The sequence below is a fragment of the Drosophila willistoni genome, chromosome 3R (assembly GCF_018902025.1).
Source record: "Drosophila willistoni isolate 14030-0811.24 chromosome 3R, UCI_dwil_1.1, whole genome shotgun sequence".
Taxonomy (NCBI): domain Eukaryota; kingdom Metazoa; phylum Arthropoda; class Insecta; order Diptera; family Drosophilidae; genus Drosophila; species Drosophila willistoni.
In genome coordinates, this window is record NC_061086.1 from 2,759,790 (window position 1) to 2,778,494 (window position 18,705).

The 18,705-nt window shown below is 39.6% G+C and overlaps 1 protein-coding gene across 1 annotated transcript in view; it reads right to left on the bottom strand.

Annotated features, from left to right (window-relative positions):
* Window positions 1-18,071, bottom strand: part of LOC6650132 (protein toll) — a 32,088-nt gene extending 14,017 nt beyond the window's left edge. The window contains exons 1-2 of the mRNA XM_002072668.4: window positions 18,058-18,071; window positions 4,595-4,713 (exon numbers count right to left, since the gene is read on the bottom strand). The gene's annotated coding sequence lies outside the window, so the exon portion shown is untranslated. The remainder of the gene's footprint in view (window positions 1-4,594; window positions 4,714-18,057) is intronic.
* Window positions 18,072-18,705: the final 634 nt, after the last annotated feature.

Sequence of the window (18,705 nt, forward strand, 5' to 3'; positions counted from 1 at the left end):
TAGATTGTGGCTTAAAATTTGGCATGTGCATGGGTATTAGTAAATCTGAAATTACAATTGCATTAAATCAAATTCGCAAAAAGTGAGTTAATACCCACATACAAAAACATATGCATATCAACATTCGCACATGCATTTTACAGTCATATCATGAAATATGCACGTGTTCAGGTGGAATTTGTGTGCATATTTGCGCTGATTGCTTCATGCAAACACACAGCCAAACGGCGGCCACATCCGACCAAACATTTCGCCGATTCGTGCAAAAACAATCGAAGCCAACAAACTAGCCACAAAAAAAGAAAGAGAAACCTATGTGTTGCAATGGTTTTTATGCTGTGGAAGTGCAAATATATTCTTGTTTTTCAATAGCCATTAAATATATATGAATATTGACAGGCTGGAGGCCTATTTTGATATATCTGTATGTATATGTGCTGCACTTGCCTATGAATATGTGTTAAAATATGCGACTGCCATTTATAAAGGCATTAACATTTATCAATCTGAAACAAAAATAAAAATTGGAGGAAAGGGGTTTAAAGTTGATGCTGTGAGAGAAAGAGAGAGGAGGCCGGAGACGCGTTTTCCCGCTGCTGCTTAACATAAATTCTACCCCAGGCCATGGGAGACATTTGCAGTGGTAACAAGAGCGGCCTAGCAACCGCAGTGGCGATAAATAAAGATTAAAATCTCTGAAATGTGCACAAAAGTGGCTGGCACTTCATTTCAATTTATATATATGTATGTACATGCCTATATATACATACATACAAATAAGTACACACACGCAGCGCATACACACACAAACGCAAGCTGCCAGAGTGATAAATCAAAAATCGTTGCATACTTTTTTGAGCCATAAAGTAATATGGCCAGAACAGGAAGCTTCTCGCATTTGTTTGCACTGTTTGTGTGTTGGTACCAACACACAAACATACACACATACGCAATAAACGCAATTCCATGTTTCAATTGTAAAAAAAGAAATCAAAAGAAAAAGCCAGAAAATTAAAGCCCCACGTTAGCCGGAAAGTGGAAAATCAAAATGGCGACGGACGAGCACAAAACATTATGTGTGGTACGATGAGTTGGTATTAAAATTCACAGCATGCCTTGTGATTTTTATGCCTCTTTTGCCACACACACACACACGAATACAACTCCAACCACCAACGCACTTTAGAATTTCAGTTTTTGTTTGGTTTTTGTTTTTTATAGCCATTAAATCAAAGTACAAATAAAAGAAAGTAAATAAAAGAAATCGTAATAACCTTCAAAGTGGTTCGACAGTGGTTGTTGCCTTCAAATGAAATGCTGAAATCTCCTCATAAAAATGCGCAAATTCGTAAAGTGCACTTTATACGCAACGTTTGTGCCCAACATAAATACACAGCATGCAAAATAAGACACAAATATCAAAGAAGCTATTTCCGGCTATGCCGAAGTTTATATACCCTTGCAGTCCTTGGCAATAATATCATTACATTTGAAATTTCTTTCCCTGCAACTCAATTCTTCAATACATAAACAAAACATTATTACTCTTTTTACTAAACATTTTTCTTCTTCTTCCATCGTTCCCTAAGCAAAGCACGCCACGCATACACATACAGTTTATATTGACTGTATTTTGTGTTTTATTCAAGATTCAAATTTTGGGATCTAAGGTTTTATATTCAATACTATCATATTGGTAAATTTCATGGGGATACTCAAATTTTTATGAAAATGTTTCTTCTAGAGCTTTATGATATAGTGGTCTGATCCTGATAATTTTCATACTTGATCTGCTCCAGATAATAAGCAGTGGGGCGGGGCTAACTTCGACCACGTCAAAGTTTGTATACCCTTGCAACTTTTTTGGTAAATCTTTCCTTACCTATAGCCATCAAACTGGAAAAATATTTTATCTAAAAAGGCTTATGTTTGCGAAAGAACGGCCTACAATCTTAGTATAGGAAATAACTACGATATTGATCAAAGTCACTGTTTTCCACCGATCATTCAAATTCGGCACATTCGTTTATAGGTATAAAAAACTCAGGATTATAATATTTCACGACAATAGCTCAGAAAATAACGAAGCTATTGAGAAAAGTCAGTGTTTTGGTTTTTATCTAAGCAAAGCCATGTAGTAATACTACCTTTGTAATACTACCAATGCCTTTTAATACTTTAGTTATGCACAATGTTTATTCAATTAGTTGGAATATAAAAACTGTCAACTGCATTGTCAAAGTAAATTTTAATTGCAATTTGAATGGAAATAAAGGTTAAGTAGAATTTAAAATCTACAGAAATTGTATAAATAATAGCTTCATGATTAGGGTCAAATTGCAAATCGCAAGACAGTTTTCCACTGCTATAAACATATTTGACAATTTCCATATAAATGTGGATTCATCTACACACACACGGAGGTGTGTGCATAGAATATATATGGTGCCTTGGCATACAGTTTTGTATTACGCTTCCACCTCTTTTAATCCCCACTGGTAATTTTCTTTTTAATTACATTTTAATATTTAGGCCAATGACTGTAATAATCCACACAAATTCACACACACACACAACTTTGCCTAATTGTTGGCCACAATTTTAGCCACTGCCAATGCCAGACCATGCGGCTGCCGGCGGTGACACTTGGAAAACCAAAAATGAAAATAAAATATGAAATAAAAATAATTTTATGGTAATTCACATAAAATGTTATGCCGTAGTATATGCTTCTTACACTCGTTTTCACAGTACGGTTCGTGTTTTAGTTCCGGGCTCACGGTCTGCTCGTTGGAATTAGTTGATTTTACGTAATATATAAGTATACACACATAGGTATATATGTATATATATTTTGGATTTAGGGTGTCGAAACTATGCACAGCATTTTATAAATGTAAATGTAAGTTTAATGAGCTTTATATGATGGTCATGTGGGTGTTAATTTGGCAAGTATGTATGTACATATGTATAGGGTGGTTCGTTGGCGAGGGGAGGGAAGCAGTTTTGTTAATTTTTAATTTTAATTGCAGTCGCTTGTTTTGTAATTTTTGCATAATTATGGATTGTTGTTATTGGGTGGCTACTACTACTACTACTACTGATGATGATGCTGCTGTCAACATGGCAACAAAATTGCCATATTTATTTGACAAATACATGGCCAGCAATTGGTTCTAGACCATATACCACCGAATTCAACGCCATCAATTAAACTAATTGCGCATTTAAATTGGCAAATTATTGTTTTTTTGTTTTGTTGTTGTTGCTTTAATTATAAATTATGTATACAATAAATTTGCATAAAGTCAAATAAACTGACAAGTGGTAAAATGGTTGCTGGTGGCCGGCGGGGGCAACATCGATGCATTTGGATGGATAAATGCTGATCAAAGAGCGGTTTGCGAAATGCAATTTAAATACATATTTCTGGCCAGTTTCCGATCCCCCATTCGACGGACCACAGTTGCGCTGTTGTTTTTATTTGCGGCCAGGCGTTGCTAAGGTCACTGAAAACGAAAATCCAATTAAGTGGGCTCGAAAGCTGGACCAATGGCCAGCCAGCATAGCGAATGGTTCAGTTCTGAGAAATTTCGCATTCTTCGTCTGTTGTTTAGCTGTGCCCAAAAATTTAATTAAATTTTCAACCGTTTGTCGCATACAATTGCATTCGCAACTAAAGTGCTGCCTACTTTAAGGGGCAGTAAGAGCTCTAAATGTTGGCAGGTCGGCAAACAAATGAACATTAACAGTGGCTGCAATGTATAGATTTTGTGTTCCCCCCGCTTCCTCAACATTCCATAAACTCTTTGTTTCCCACGAACAATTTAAAAAGCCTTTCAAGATGTAAAAGGATACACATATGTACACTTGAAGAAAAATAATATGAAACGAACGACATTCTCATCTCCTTAGCTCTGAGGCATTAAACAATTCCTTCAAAATTTGTTTCAGTGCAGCATTTGTGGCCAAGTGTTAGAGTTTTTTATGCTTCTCTTGTTGACATTTAAAAAAATGGCTGTCACAGTGCATTTTCATATGAGAGGCGAGAATAAAACAATGCAAACAAATGTGTGTCTCTGTGGGTGTGTTTGTGTATGTGGGTGTGTGTTGTGCGTGACAGTGAGTGATAAAAGTTATGAACTCTTGGGGGAATATAAACAAAAAATATTAGAAGTGTTGTGTGCATTGTTTCTCTTGCTTTTTTTTCCCATTGTCCATTTGCCTGTTTGCATTTTATTTGTTGTTGTTTTTTGTTTTTATATTTATAAAAAATATTTGCGGTTTCGCATTTCCGTTCTACATTTACGCAAATCTCTCTACCCACTCCACCCTCATTATAAAACCAACATGAACACGAAACATTTATATATTGTTTTTTAAAGCAATTAATTTACGTTTGTGATGGTTTCTATGCTCAATTAAACAGACCAGTGATTAAAAAAAAGTCGGAAAAAATGAAAAAAGTAAAAATATTTATCTATGTATGTATCCTTTTATTCTCTTTATATCAGTAGATATGCTTCTCTTTTGCATTAATTATAATTTTTAATGAATATTTATTAGAGTAGAATAAATATTTACTTCAACTCACCTTTGTTCTCTGTGCTATCCTTAGAATCCTTTCTGCTGCTGCTGCTGTCGTTCTGACCTTCCTTTTACAGTTGCAGCTGTAGCTTGTTGTACATTTTTAATGTATTTTTAAGTAATTTACTGCAAAGAGAACGAGAACGAGAGAAAAGAGCGTGAAAAATATGCAAATTAGTTGAGTTAAAGAATCACAATTCAAAGGGCTAGAAAAAGCAGCAGAAGGAGCTGAGTCACTGCCAGCGAGGGCATCTTATTAACATTTCAAATGAGCGACTTTTCAACTTTTTTAGCCCTACCGATGTAAGCAAGAAGTGGCTGCATATGTGTGAGAGTCGTCGTTATTATGACACTAATTATGTCATACATATGCAAAGGGAAAAGTGCCAAAGTAGCAAACAACCCCCTTACCCCCTTACTCGATCCTCAACCCAGCAGTTCCTAAGTGGGCTATAACACGTGTTATGGTGTCTGTCTGTCCCTCTGTGTGTGTGTGTGTGTGTGTGTGTGTGTGAATGAGCCAGCGAGTGTATGCCACTTAAATTTTAACGTATACGTAATGCCTATTCATGAGGCTGTGCCCTAAACTCAACTCACTGTATCTGTGTCTCTACATACATGCATACATATGTAAATACTTCATTTAATTAAGCTTGATGCTACTTAGCCAAGTCTTGGCCGCATGAATTAGCAAAAACAATTTTCAAGCCAAGTGTTCAGCACTTGAAATGGCTCGAAAATGCATAAGAAATGCAATCTTTGGGGATAAGACCAAGCTTATACCCATGCGAATTCATTCCAAATGCAACAAACACTTGGCTATAAATTTAAAAACTGGAAAAAAGTATGTGCACAGACTTGATAATACTCTACAATACAATAACTAAGTTTCAGTACTAAAAATGTTTAGCCCACTTTGTTTAGTAGACTGCAGAAATTCTAGGTCCTTCTTTATGTCTTGCTTTTACTCTGATCCTTCATGCAAATTAAATCAAAAACACAAACAAAAAACACAACAAAAACAATTCATTGCAAGATATTTGATATTTATTCAAGAAAATAATTAAGCACTAAGCCGAGATGCAAATCAATGGTCATAACTTATTTTCACATAAATAACAAATTTATCTCTTTTTGTGTTAACGGAAAGGAAACTTGTCCCGAAGTCAGAAAAAGTGAACCAAACACAGAGAGAGAGAGAGAGAGAGAGAGAGAGAGAGAGAGAGAGAGGGAGAGAGATATAGAGACAGAGAGAGATAGAGAGACATAGAGAGAGGTGTAACAGTGTAAGGGGGAGAGGTCAAGGCTAGTAATTTAGTTAGTTTAGAATTGCAAAAAGGACTAAAAAGATAAGTTTCTTTAGCTAAGAGTTATAAATATGAAAATAGGTTTTGTTCTTTTTCCATTTGTTTTTCCAAATAGTGTGTGTGTGCGTGTGTTTTGTTTATTTATGTGCATGCCAGTTTTACAATTTGTTCTTTATTTTTTTGGGGGTTTAAATTCATCAGAAAAGATCATCGCACAAGATTGAGAAATCTACTTTCAGGTCCCGCACAGTTTGTTTTAAGAGGTCCTGTGCCGACCTGCAGTGGTTTAGATTAAGCTGTAGAAACTTAATCCTTCCTGTTACTGCCAGCCTCTACAAACAACGGGCAAGCTCTGCTGAGCGTGTTGTGCGCCGTATTGCTCCGCTTATGTCGTGTGCAAAGTATGCACGCTGCCTTCTGATCACATTGCTTTGAAGCGTGATCCTTGCTACCACAGTTGAAGCATAGCTTGGACGCGTCGTGCTTGCTTCTGCACCGAGCTGCTGTGTGCCCAAAGTCCAGACACTTGTAGCACCGTCTCGGCTCAGTCTTCAGGCGTACTCGGCATATGCACATGCCTACTCGTATTTTGCCCGCCTGCAGCAGCTTATTCGCCAGATTCGGGTTCACCATCATTGTTGCGGTCTGTGTACCGCTGTACGCTTTCCGCATCTTTGGGTGACATTCTGCCGGCAAATCCTCGTCGATGAGTTCCAGGACGGCGAGCAGAAGATCATCTGCAGTGTGGAATTCTGCGAGATCCTTTATTTCGACCATGGCCTTATCGCTGATCGCCTTGACATCAGCGGTGTCTCCAAGTGCCTGTTTCACTGCCTGCTGCAGTTTACCAGTTGCTTCGTCCGCTGGCTTGGTCAACTGTAGGAGTAGTTCCCCGGCTGCTGTGCGTCGAACCGCACATACATTCTCCTTGAACTGCTGGATTCCGGCGTCTGTGTGGACTGACTTCAGTACCATCGCGTAATTGGCTGGGTCTTTGCACTTCACCATGATGACGTCTGGCCTCTTCTTTTTAATGGGTCTCGGCTTGCTTTTCACCTTGTGCCATTTCCCTCCAGCGATGTTCGTTGCGTGAGTTGTTTCAGCTACTACTGGTCCTGATGATACTGCTGTTGCTGCGGGGCTTCGGGTCCTTGGAGTCCGCTCCTGGATTGGCGACTTCTTTTTCCTCCTCCTGTCATTCTTATTGGCTGTCGGTGGGTCTTCCGTCCTGGTATCCTTCCTTTTCGTAACCTCTTTGTTGGTTTTGGCGGCAGAATTGCGCGTTGCGCATGCAAGGCATGGTCCAGCCTTCACCGGATATTCCTGCATCTGCTCCATTACCTGTAGGTGAATGGATTTCATCTTAAGATGTGCCTCCTTCATCCATTGGGTTGTGTTGCGCGTCGGGGGAGCCTTTTTATTAACCGAGCCATCTATGATCTCGTCTAAGATCTTGCCCAGTTCGGCCATCAAAATGTTTGGTGCCTGCGGCGGTCCTTTTAGTTTCTTCGGAGTGGTTCCACTTTCGGTGTTGCAAGGGCTTGCTTCCCTTGCCCGTTTGGGTGTCTCTTCTTCGCATCCAGCCGAGACAAGTAATCCTCGAATGGCTGGCGGGGCCGAGTGAAGAGCCTGCGGTGGTGTCCTGGCGATCTTGCTTCCTTTGGCGAAAGGATTGCCTCCGTTTGTGCACAGTCCGTGCTTTTTGCTGCTGCTGCTGCTTGTAGCTATGTCCGCTGCATCGGCCAAGTTTGCCACCGGTGCAGTAGTGGTGGTGATGACGGTTGTTGGGGCCTCCAGAATCCGTGCCCCTGCCATGGCTTGTACCATGGGTGGATTTCCACAACTGTGGCTGCCACCTGGAGTAGTCGACGTTTTTCCAACCATTTTTCCATGTATTTTTTGCATTTTATACCTGCTGCCAGGTTTTATACGCTGTGGGTTTGTTGGTCCTCTTCTTGTAACCTGAAAAGATTGCTAGTCGGTAACTTAAGACTTACTCAGTCTATAGGGGATTTTTAAAAATCGCGCCTAAGCGAGCGCCCAAAAGCACGCAGCACTTTGGAGGCTACTGTTGTGAGCTTATGTTAATCCGTCAGCTGGCTTATCGGCTCTGTTATCGATCGACGGTTCGCAACACTAGTTACCAGCTGATTAATTGCAATCGGCAAAGGCAAAGTAAAAAAAAAAGCGCTAAGAAGTCAACGATAAGGAAAATGCAAAAAAGCAATTTTTCCCACCACCGGAGAAAGCGCGGGATATGGTTAACACCCCCGCCGCCCCTCCCGGCGTGGCCTCCAAGCTAAGGCTGATGGGAAATAAATAATTTCTCCAACACAACAGATGCAGCCAGCTGGGCAGCCGATTGTAGTCCAGGTGAGTGGCCAGTCTCTTGGCGACCCTTCCTAATCCTTCCCCTCTATATTCCAGGTATTGTACGTCAATTGTGTCCTTTTACTTTGCGGAGCGACTGATAAACGCGACCGCACTTGAAAATACACATAACACACAACCTCTTTGTATGTCTCTGTCTCTGTATTCGTATCTACATATATCTATGTGTGTGTGTGTGTGTTCTTTTCAATCTGAAGTATGTCTAATTGCTGGCCGCATGCAAATTGCCAGTTATCAAAATGCAAACTGACAACTTTTCTAGGATTTTCATAATCAAATTGTGTTCATTTCGTCTTTTCTCTCACTCTGTGGGTGTGTGTGTGTGCGAAAAAGGATTTGATAGAAGGAACTGTGAGTGACATTCATGTATGTATCTTTTACTGTATCCAAGCTCTATGGCATGTTTATTAAAGATTATCATGGGCATTTTGCATAAACCACTGCTATTTCTTGCTGCCCTTTTGCACTTTGCTTGCAACAGACATTTTCTACCACATACATATACATTAGCTATGTATATACAGTGGAGATACATACACACGTGTATGCATTTTGTAGACAGAGATATATGCCTGCTAATTTGCATAGGCTCAAAAACCGCAGTTCGTCGCTCATTATGTTGTTGCACTCGTATTCATCCAAGCATGCCATAACATGCAGTCAGCAAACAACTCCCCCAACTGTCTGTTTGCAGCCGACTGTCAGTCTATCCGACTCACTGTCTATCTGTCTGACTGTCTGACTGCCTGCCTGCCTGCCAGTGGCGGACTGGCAATTTCATATTGAAAATCACTGAAGTGGCAGACCGTCGGGTGGGCTAAAAATCCCATTGCCAGGCACCTCTACCCAGCCAGAGCCAGAGTTTTGTGTGGTAAATTCGGTTCTTTCTGCTACACAAAATGTAACGAAAGAAATGTGTAAAACAAAAAGCAGCACATTTTAATTTTAATAGACAGAGGCAGCACAATAAGCGCTGTTTAGTAGGACTGGCAGCCCTCATTGGGATGTTAATAAATGTATGGCATGGCATGCATAATTTTTATTGCACCAACTCATATTCATCTGTATTTTTTTCTGTGTTGTGTTGTCTTTACATAATGAAATGTGCAAATCCAGAACCATTGCATTCGCCAGTTTCTACTTCTACTTAGGCCCACATGGGGAAAGGGAGTGGAAATGGAAATGGGAATATGTGGAAATGCGTTTCTTTCTTATTGCAGTCAGTAGTCTCCATTTTAATACCTTTACTTTTCTAATGTAAATCGAATTCAATAGAAACTTTGTCCACTTATGATTTACTATTATAAATTCAGAGGAGACTTAAAAATGTCTTTGAGATATACTGATCCATTGAAATTTTCCACAACTCTTTTTAGCCAACTTGGTAATGTCTTATAAATAGATGTAAAACGAATTTTTTTGCTGATTGAAAATAGTGTACTATCAAGGATGGAGGAAGAGGAGGAGTATCAAGGATGTTTCCATTTTTTAAAACTTGTTTTATTTCTTTAATATTCCATTTTTCCATATGAATGGAATTGGAAATGAACGATTGTTGGAAGAGTTCAAGTAAGTAAGATTGCAATTTAAGTTTCTGCTTCACTTATTCGCATAAATTTAGATTATTTATCGCTATAACCAGATTTTATTTATATCATAAATCATTTAATCTTTTATCGACTAGGAATACCTTTTGGCTACTCCAAGAGAGTCTTCAATAATTTACTGAAAAGTATTTGCAGCAGAATGTGTGGAATATCAAAATTCATGTTTCATTTGAAATTTCCACTAACAATTGTTTGCAATTTCTTTGAAAGTTTAGTGTGTTGACATTTCGGTTCTTTGAAAGAGAAAAATTTTCGCTATTTTAATATAATTATATGTACCACCACCACCGTTAGCTCTCATCCTAGTTGAGAGCTTATTTTTTTGCTGCTTTTTACTGCCTTTTACGCTGTTTGGTTTTGTTGTTTGTTGCTAATTTATTTGAATATGCATTTGGGTCTGTTTGCATTCATGCAACTTTTGTTCCGTTCTCTCCACATTCATCCCTCTCCCTCGCTCTCCTCACCACATTTGAGGCATTTCTTCTTTTACACTGCATGGCTTTTGTATTAAAATAAATGTTTAGCAGCCCGGCAGCAGAATGTATCTGGCGGATATGTTGGTCGGGTTCTTTTTTCTTTTGGTTGCAGAGAACAATTACAATTACAACTCCTTCTGTTGGTGGCTCTGTTGCGGCTGCTGCTGATACTCCTCCATGGCCATAATTTGCGCTTGGTTGCGCCTTTTCTCCATTCCACAAGCCTCGCAAATGTAAATGTGGCAAAAGTTGTGCGTATTCATTTCAAAATGCTGGCAGTTGGCACTTTCTAAGCTTATTTTGATGCTCATTAGAAGTGGCTCTTGCCATTCTCCACTGTGCTTTGGCGGTGGCTTCGATTTCCCATTATATTTGACAGAAAACTAGTTCTTGCTCTCGTTCCCAATCTCCCTCGGCGCTGGCTCTGTTTCTTTTAGCTATTCTCTTCTAATCAACTTTGCCAACCGCAGACGAGTCGGCGCATTGAACCGGGAAAGTAGATTTATGCATTGTGTTCTTTCTTGTTTGTTGTGTTTGGTGTTGGTTCCTATTCGGTGTGTTAATTACCCATTGTGGGGTGTTGCTTGTGCTGCTGCGTTTGAGGAAGTAAATCGCTCACACACGCATTAACCGCAAACAAATTCCATGAGAAGTTCTTTTTAAGAAATGAAATTCCTTTCCATACCATACAAACATGGAGCGATTGCCCTTCAATGCTAGAGAAGGATATTTTAAGCCACATTATGATCAACAAGATTCAAGATTTATGTTCTAGTTAAAATCTTTAATTGTTTGATAGATAGCATTCATAAATGCTAACTCTTTAGTATACAAATTAATCTAAAAGTCAATGCACTTTAGCAAACATTTTAAATAGTTTTCAATTAAGCCCTTGTTTAGTTTTAATTTTTCCTACCATGTACCCAACGAAGGGTATTTTAAAGTCGTTACCTCCTATGGAAGAACAAATTGATGTTCTGTTCATGTTGCCTTACACATAAATCATGTTTCATTAGCATTTACAAAGATTTCAAAGAAGATAACGGCCAAAAAAAAAGGTCGAAAGCAACAAGAAGGTATGTCGAAATTCCTTTCCATTTTTTTCTTGTGCTTTTTTGGCTTGCATGTTGAACTTTAATTGATATATATGAGGAGAGGGAGGCGACCTCAAAAACCGAAAAACTGAAATGGGAAAATGTGCCAAACACGCAAAGGATCCAAGCGAATGTGTAATCCAATATATATCACTTGACCTTACAGAAATGAAATACAATAATAATAATAAACGACATAGAGTCAACAAAAGCCAAAGTTCTGTGCATTGAACCTTGAAAATTGTATTTGCTTGGTTTTTGTTTTTGCTTCTTGTTTTGTTTATTTCCAACCTACTTACCCGTAAAACGAAGCAGGGAAAAGTTTTTTTTTTTTTTTTTTTTTTGAGAACGGAAAAACCAAGCATGCAAAATATAAGTACGTTTTTTTTCTTGATTCTCTTCTTGGGCTCGCTCTTCATTTTTCTTCTTGTAATCAACCAGTCGGGCATATACATAAATATTTGCCTGGCCAGGCCCAAAAAAAAAAATAAAAAACAAAAAACAAAAAAAAAGGAGGCCGCGTACTCATTATGGTATGAAAGAAGCATCAGTAATGGCAACAACAACAAACAGAGTGGCATGACAACAACAACAACAACAATAAGATGTCAAACTGGCGCGTAAAAGTGCAAAAGCTTTAATTTAACATCAGCCACGTAAGAGGATGGTTGGTGGGAGAAGTTGGCAGTTGTGTCAGCTGTCATTGCCTGGACTTTATTTTATGCGCTGACAATTTCTCATTATAAAAAAGTACAGCTACCGAGCAACCGACCCAAGGACTCTGAAGTTGGCGACAACATCAGGAACAAGATAAAAGACAAAGGACCAAAAAAATAAAAAAATAAAAAGGAAAGTGCGGGGACGTTGTGAAGAAGTTTTTGCATCCACATAAATGTCAACTGTCAGGCTGCAGCATCTTGCTCTCGAATTGTGGCAGCAGAAAACTTATCAAATTATTAAGTTTTAATGGAATTCTTGGTCCAAATAGCCCGTTAGTTCTATTAGCTCAAAGCTTTTGGATCTCCGCTCGGGTTTGCTCATTAATGCCTCCTGTTGAGAGCCTTGGGCTTCGCCTCCCCCTATTAACTCCCGTTCGAATTCCTTCACTATTTCACCCACTCCTACTCCTTTGACATTTTGCTGGCATATTTGTGCCAGCTATATAAATCACGGTCCTTGCATGTCATTAACTTGCCATAAATCTGTCATAAACAATGCATCACATAAATTGCATGCAATAAGTGGGAATGAGACCGGCTGAGAGAGAGAACGAGATGGTAAAAGAGGGAAAAACAGAGAGTTTGAGTGCCATTTGAAGGGGAGGAGAAGTAACAATGCTGAAAATGCAAATCAGTGTGAGGAAATTCACAAAAGGATATACTGGTAAGCGGGGAGCAGGACAACCAGCGGCAACACAATGGCCAATATTATCTACGGATTAAGTTGAAAGCAATCTATCCATTTTAACAATAGTTTTTAAATAAAAAGTAATTTTATTTTCTAATTCTTTACAATGCGGATATAATAATTCTTTTATTTCGGTTTATATTAAGGGAAAATTCATGCGGGAGAATTGTGGAAATCTCGACTTTAACGTTGCCTAAGTGGGAGACACATAAAAGCGTATCGAAAGGAGATAAAATTGTATAGTAAATTTGATTTACGCATAATACAGAATAGATTTTGCTGAACTACTTTGTCAAAGTTGTTTTAAAATAATATTAAGTAATAATTAAAGGTAACAGGTCTAAGTTTCCATTTTTCAGCACTTCGATTTCGTAAAACTGGCACGCTGTAAATTTCGTGTCTTTAATGACTCAATTTAAAAATGAAGTAAGTAAGTCGTCTCGCCGACTTAGGTATACCATACACCAGTAAAGCAAATATTTCAACTTTATTAAACAAATGCATTTTCACATGCTTTTTACAAGCATATCTTAGTATCTCGCTCACTCAATCATACGAGCACCCTAGCGCCCCCACCAGCTGACGGCCAACTCCGGCCTTATGGAAAAACGTTTATATGCATAACTCGACTGTTTTTTGTCCGATTTTGATCAAATTTGGTATTTTGCTAGATATTAGTATTAAATTTAAGTGTGCCAAGTGTGATTGCATAAGGTAAAAAAATACGAGAGATAATCAAGTTTTTCAAATTACGGGGGCGGAAAAGGGCGTGGCAAAATTTTTACACATACAAAATGTGTGCATTTACTAAGCGAATATACATACCAAATATGGTGTCTCTAGCTGGAATAGTTTTTGAGATAAACGCTTTTTTTAAATTGCGGAGGCGGAAAGGGGCGTGGCAAAAATTTGAAATAAACTTGATCACTCTACATACTACACGAGTCTTCATACCAAATTTGGTGGCTCTAGCTCTTACAGTCTCCGAGATCTAGGTGTTCATACGGACAGACGGACGGACGGACGGACGGACGGACGGACAGACGGACAGACGGACATGGCTAGATCGACTCGGTTGGTGATCCTGATCAAGAATATATATACTTTGTGGGGTCGGATATGCTTCCTTCTGCCTGTTACATACATTTTGGCGACTTTAATATACCATTTCACCCTATGGGTGTATGGTATAAAAACCAGAGGGCCGGGACTAACTTCGACCGCGTCAAAGTTTGTATACCCTTGCAACTTTTTTGGTAACTCTTTCCTTACCCATAGCCATCAAAGTGGAAAACGTTTTTTCTAAAAAGGCTAAAGTTTGCGAACAATCTTACAATCTTAGCATAGGAAATAACGAAGATATTGATCAAAGTCACTGTTTTCCACCGATCTTTATCAAATTCGGCACAGTCATTAACAGATATATTAAACTAACAAATGTTTAATTTTATACAAGCCTAGATGCAAAATTTCAACTCTGTAACAGTCTAGGAGGAGTTTGTGTTGATCCAGACGGACGGACAGACGGACGGACAGACTGATGGACGGACATGGCTATATGTACTCGTCTCGTCATGCTGATCAAGAATATATATACTTTATATGGTCGGAAATGCTTCCTTCTATGCGTTGCACACTTCTGACCAAAATTAATATACTTTTTTTGCAAGGGTAAAAAAATAGAAACAAAAGCAAGAATGAAATGTTGAACTGAAAACAAATGCTCCCAAATATACTGGGGTAATAATAAGTAAAGAGCAGACTGCGGCACTTTACAAATTACAGCTCAGTAAAAATTACAAACTGCAAAGTATTTGGTAACACAGAAAACAGCAAAAACAACAACAACAACGTCCAAAAGGAATGCAATTTCGTAACAAAAGTATTTTGCACCAGAAAAAAGGTTCCCATTAGCTGGCACACACACGTACACCCACACACATGCAGGCGATACAAATCTGGAGAATGACGTGGGGCAAAATGCTTCAATTAAGTACGTCGACTCGTCGGTGTGTCGGTGCGCCGGCCGGTCGGCTGGTCGACTTGACTACAAAACAGTGGGCCTTGTGTTTTTGTGGTGGCGGTGCTGCTGCTGCTTCTGGCCCGCTTCCTGCACTGCATTGACATGGAAATGACCTTTAATTGATGGGCTCGTGGCTCTGGGCCTCCGTCTTTCTCTTTTTTCGTTCTTTCCATCGATTCCAGTGATGGAAGGAACTTGCACATGGCAATTTGCATTCTGGTAAATGCCGCAAAACTTTTTATTTTAAAGTTGTTTGGGGCCGTTTGGTCATCCCCTTAAAGTCTGTCTCTTTCTCCGTCTCACCGTCCGTCTGTCAAGTCGTGTGTGTGTGTTAAAATATTTATGTAGCTTCGTACTGATTGCGGCTGAGTGCCGATGAATACCGTGTAGTAAAAGCGCAGTCGACTGGCGGAATGGAAATTTATCGCAAGCAGAGCAAAAGACAACTTAACTTGGATGACTGACCCTCACCCTCACCCTCACCCACTCCCATTCGCATTCCCAGCCAGTATGCTTATCTGTGTGTGTGTGTGTTAATGGCTTTTTTGTGTTCATGTGTGTGACAGTGTTGCCATCTCTATCGCACTCCTGCACTTCCGCCGGAAGTTTGCATGTTTCTATATCATTCGCTTGAATCTAAAGCGCGCCAAAATGAGCGCTTAAAAAAGGAAAAACAAAAAAAATATTCACCGAGGGTCAAACCGGGGCGGAGATTGGGTCTAGAAAGGTTTATGTTTCGGTTGGCGTTCCTGTTGGCCTTTATTATTGTTTGTTTATGATCCCGACGACACCCATGCTTGGTCTAACGGTAATTGCGTTAGTCCTACTAGCCCCGTCCATCTGCCTGCTTCCACGAAAAGTCGATAACATGTCATTTGAGCGTCGCTAATGTCTTCATTTATTTTTAGCATGCCGCACCTCGCCTTCTTGTCGTTACGTCAAATGATTGTTGCCTCGCTCCGTCCAGTCCAGCCCAGGCCAGGTCAGTTTAGTCCCAGGTTTTGTTTTTTTCTTTTTGTTGCCCAAATGAGCTGTTTGTTTAGATAAAAGTTCGCCCTGCTCTGCCCATGGTCATAATTGGACGCGGGAGCTCAACGCCATCGTCGTCGCTGTCATCTTGTTTACACATGCATTTTATGGCCGTTTTTAACGTGCCAATTTTGTGGGGCGCTAGCGATTTGGGGTTAAAGAGTTGGGCGTGAGCTTAACCCTAACATGGGCAGCTCATCGCTTTGTCATTTGTGTGTGTGTGTCTGTGTGTGCGTTTTCCTCGCTGAACACATTTTCTTCAGTGTGCCAAACTTTGACTAGAGCAATTATCATGCACAAAATGAGCATAAAACTGAGGGAATGTACACGCAACGGCCGTACTGGAATGGCCAACAGTTGTGGCTAACTGGAGACGAGACGAGGCTCAAACTTGGCTAATTTCTCAATCAACGAATGGTGCTCTAATTGTCCAATGGCATGGAGACGTCGGCAATATGGGGAAACGAGCAGACTGCTGGGGAGCAGGGCGCGTTATTTGGAAAGTAATCAAAAATTCTCATCAAAGTTATGAGAGTTTGCCAAGTTGCTGCTATATGGGGATTTGGTTTTTGTTCCTTTTTTTTTTTGGTTTTTACTCGGTTTTTGTTTTATCCATAAAAAGTATCTCAATTCGCTGAGTCCAAAGGATTCGTAGGGGGCGAAAAATGCAGAAAGTTGAATAACCCTCGATTGCTCTACTCCCCTCTCCGACAAAGGGATGCACAAGTGCTAGTCACTTAACCCCACATACAGGCACATCGTAGGGAGAGGTGGGGTCGGGTTGGTGTTGCAAGTTCCACTTGCAGAAAAACTCCGCAAAGCCGCAGTAATGACAGTTCAAAAGGGCAACAAAGTACTAAAAATAGTGGAAATTACCGCAGGATATTCAAATTTCCACACACACAAACACACACACCCACACCGTAGGTATGAGGCGGGAGACGGGATTCGGAGGAAACATTGTGACGACTTCTGTGCTCATGGCATGCAAGCGGGGTAAACTCGTCGGCATAATAAACCTCAACGAAAATGCAAGAAGCAGTTGGTCCTAGTTGGGGGCGGGGGGAAAACAGCAAGGAAAGCACTAGAAAAGCCATTTGTATCGGATAACGGTGCATGGCAGTGGTGGTGGTGATGGGAAGGATCAAGGATCCAGAACTAGAACTCTTTGCACTTTGGCCGTTGGCATTTCCAGTGAGTAAGTGAGTGTGGGCGAGTGATAAGAATCGAATCGCCGCTGCATTTTCCATGCCTGTCCCGCACCGTTATCCTTTTCCGTTTTCCTTGTGTTTTTGCATTGCATGTTAACACATGCAAATTGAAATGTCTCAACTCAAAGGACGGGAATATGCAGTAGAAATAACTCAAATTGCAATTTAATTGGTGGCCGCAGGCTTGCCGGCCATATCTGTACGTTTGTGTGTAACTCCGTACGTATGTATGTAGATATAATCGACTCTAATATGCTTTGAAATGGCCTGAACCACAAGGCTTTGCCGTATCAAAAGACTTAAGGCTTTAAGGCAACATCATTTAGTGGCTTTTGTGGTCTTGATATTGGTCTCTGTCGTTGCAAAATGCCGCGCAAATGAAATGAAATACTTGCGGTGGCAACAACTACTGGCCACGCCCACTGGCCCCCAAACACTCCATCGACCTGGCCACCCACCATCTCCAGACTCGCACCATCGTACAGGCATATAATTAATTATTGTCGCAACATCATTAATCAGACTTGTGCCAGGACACAGTGTTCAGTAGTCCCTTACCCCTGTCAGTTTCCCCCCATTTCTCTTCCTGCCATGCTCGTTCACTATGTCACTTGTTTATTTATCTGTCGACTCTGTTTCAGCGCTGTTGTGTGAGTGTCTGTGGCAGATTATGGTCACACTGCGCATAAACCTCAAACAAGCACTTAAACGCATACAGTGTGTTCTTGTTGTGGGTGTGGGATGGCGTGAGGGAGGGAGGTGGGTAGGTAGGTGAGATAGTCTTGTAGCAAGTTAACCAACTGACTGATGACTGTCATGTGCCTGACCCCACTTACATTTCCTCTCACACTTCCATTCAATCTACTATGAAAAATGATATTTTTAATATGCCACCAGGCCATTTGCAAATGAAACCTGGTAACACCGTTTGAAATGATTCTCGAAAGTTGTGATTAAATTTGAATAAACCGCTTTAAGCAAAATGTGTAAGCAATTAATAAAAACTCTTAAAATGGAACTCTTAAAACTCCAATGGAATTTGACATTGTGCAGACTTAGAATGGGTTTTTAAGCCAAACTTATTTGTAAAATGTTATTCTATGCTGTGAAGGCAGCCAATAATATGCATTCGTCAATGTCCATATGTATCTCTATTATGTATGTAAATATTATTTACATATACATACATTGTATACTTACTTGTACTGTTTTTCCTTTTTTTTTTAAATGAAACTAACAATAAATTTTCACTTTCTAAAATGTTTGCACGATTTAAATATTTAAGGTCTTTTGCTTTTTGTAAATTGAAACATTAAATTTTAACCAATATTTATGACATTATTTAATATCGTATCTAACAGATATGCGCATAATTCAATAATTTTTAATGGCAGGTATAATCAAAGTATAGTTTACAAAATAGCAGATATACCGAAGGGGAAGGCTAAAAAATCAACTAAGTACACATATTTGTTAAAGTAAGTACGATTTATAGAAATAAATTATAGGAGAGGATTCCAATATAATTTCCCCAATTCAGGAAGGCGATTACCGGATGCCCCTTGTTGATGTG